Genomic DNA, 2,844 nt, shown 5'->3' with positions numbered 1-2,844 from the left:
TATCTGATCATTTTGTGGAATATTTAACAACTAGAAAATGGCACAAAATAAGAATATTTTTTCCACTCTGATTGGCTGCTGTTAGGCCTACCAATTTTAAGCTGAATGTTCATTGCATTTTTCATAGACGCCTGTGAAAATAATTTCTATTCCCATGGCTTTTTTGTTCTCTGGGAAATGATTTTTGATGATAAATACAGAAACAAGCATAAAAATCAAAACATTTACAATAGTGATAGTAATATTAATGATAAAATAATAGTCAGTGCAAAGTAGCCTGCAAATTTTTTGGTGGGGGGCGGTGAGGGACCTGGATAAGGGCTAGGGGGGCGCTGGCACAAAAAAGGTTGAGAAACACTGCATTAAACAGATGAGAGACCAGATACATGTGACTGTAAATGTGCATGTTCTTGATGTTTTCCTGCAGGATTGATTTTAATTCAAAGAGCAGCATAAACTTTGATTTTAAAAGCAAAACCAGGAGCGATACCTCTGATTGGGTAAAGTGCTTATCGTTGGCCATCCCCTTGTTCAAACTGAAACTCCACACACTCAACTATAAATGGCTCAGTGGCAGCAGCAGAAGAGAAACTTCCATCAGATCACCTTCAACACCAACATGCTCTCTGTAGCTCTGCTGCTGCTGCTGCTGCTGGATCCTGTGAGTCTCAGTGAGAAAGAAACACAACATGATGACATTAAATAGACAGTTCATGGATTCATTTCTAATATTTTTCTCCACAGGTGTGAAATGTGTACAGCCGACCCAGCCAGCCTATGTGACTCTGCAGCCAGGTCAACGTCTGACCATCGCTTGTTAGGTCTCTTATTCTCTGGGCAGCTACACCAGGGCCGTGCAGAGACCAGAAAAGGGGCAGGTGCTCAAAAAAAGGGCACATCTAGCCACATTTTAGGACAGAATATTAAGAAAGTCACACATCTTTCAGAGTTTAATAAACAATGATAAATTACAAATGGTGAGATATACAACTAGAGTTATTACATCTTAACATAATAAAAACATAACAGCTGCCTTGTAATATTAAATATATTGTTCACTACCAAAAACTGCATGTTGATCATGGTGAGAACCTTTATTTCTTTGTTCTTACCTGCAGTCCTCTTTCTGACCCAGTTGGTCAACAATCCACCACCTTTGGCTGCTTGTAGCAGATCCTTTCTTTTTGATTCTGACATCTTTCTTTATGTGGCATCTTTGAACTGAAAAAAACAAAACATAATGAATCATGATCAGAACATGATATTAAACCACACTACCAATTCTTTACCCTTGTGTTTAAACCAATATGTTTTTCAGTTCGTAGATCAACATAATATTAATTTCAGAGAAAATGAGACCTCTGCTTTGGGGTTCAATTTGTTTCACAATTATTCTATAAAAATGTAAATAACCTCAATTAAATAAAATTGTGATCAAAACATTTCTAATTGTTAAAATTTTTTAAACAAAAAAAAGTTTGGCTTAAAACACTTTTATTTACAAATTTTTGTTTTATGATGTGAAAAAATTATTAGTAAAACAAACTTTTTTTGCACATGTCACAAATCTTTACTTGCTATTCAAAGTTTTTGTTTGTTATTCAAAGTTTTGCTTGCGATTCTCACATGACGTCGTGGGCAGGGCCTAAAGATCGCAACATAAGATTTCTGATGTGTGCAAATAAAATTTATGACAAATAACTCTTTAAGTTCATGAGAAAAAAATGAGTTATTTAATTTAAAAAAAAGTTTTTTAAACAAAACTTTTAGTTTTTAAAAAAAGAAATGATTACAATTCCAAATGTTTTGATAACAATTAACTGAGGTTAGTTTTTTTTTTCATTGAATAATTGTGAAACAAATTTAACTGCATACTCTGCGAACCAGACCCTAAACTTACTGAAAGTCTGTATTGAATTTTTTCCCTTCCATTAATGACATACCTTTATTGGACAGGAGCAGCTTGATTGAATGCATTATATAAATCATGGTAGTTCAGGGCGAGTTATTTTTAATTCTAAATGAATATCCTTGTTGGACTTTTAAGTGCTTTTCACCTTCAAGATGCATTTACCTAACGCTGGACTAAATACAAGTCTAACCACCAATCAACTCTTAGCCATTTACAGATTCCCGTTCACTAATGTCAATTTGGTAGCATAACTTACTTTATCACTCAATTTTAAACAGATATAGTAGCCTAGGATAGCTAAGTTTTTAGAGAAGTTTTTATAACCTGGAACAAGACAAGATTAAAATGCAGTCCGACCAACCCAGAGTTGAAGAGGTCAGTTACGAAGACATTGAAAGAGAATTACAAATACCCAAGCCACTCAAGCCCAGGAAGAAGAAGAAGGTGCCATTTGCAGTCTGGCTGGAGCTGCAGGAGCAAAAGAAGTCTGCTGAAACAATCGAACAGCAGGATGCTTCATTGATGACCGAAAAGAAAACTATCACCAGACCACTGGAGACAGTGGATCAAAAAGAGCCACCTGAGAGCGAGTCCAACGAGATGAAAAGTCGTACAGAGAAACCAGTGGAACCATCACAGCCGGTCATCGAAAACGAATCCATCGCAAAGTCACAGAAGGAACGGGAACAACCAAAACGAAAGATGAAGCTCAACAAGAAGAAGCCTATGTTTATGCCTAACATTTTTTACTGACAACGGCATCAACAGTAACGGTCCACTGAATGAAAACCGAAGTATGAAGAACTTTTGGAAAATGAGCCCCAACTCAGAGCCTCACTTAACTTTAAGTTTTTTTCCTGAAAATATGGAAACACAAAATGTGTCAATGCCAGCAAAGGAATGTGATGAGGCAGCGTCCTTGAAAAATGAAA

This window comes from Poecilia formosa, unplaced genomic scaffold (assembly GCF_000485575.1).
Source record: "Poecilia formosa unplaced genomic scaffold, Poecilia_formosa-5.1.2 Scaffold293, whole genome shotgun sequence".
NCBI classification, from domain to species: domain Eukaryota; kingdom Metazoa; phylum Chordata; class Actinopteri; order Cyprinodontiformes; family Poeciliidae; genus Poecilia; species Poecilia formosa.
This window is presented reverse-complemented; position numbering follows the sequence as displayed.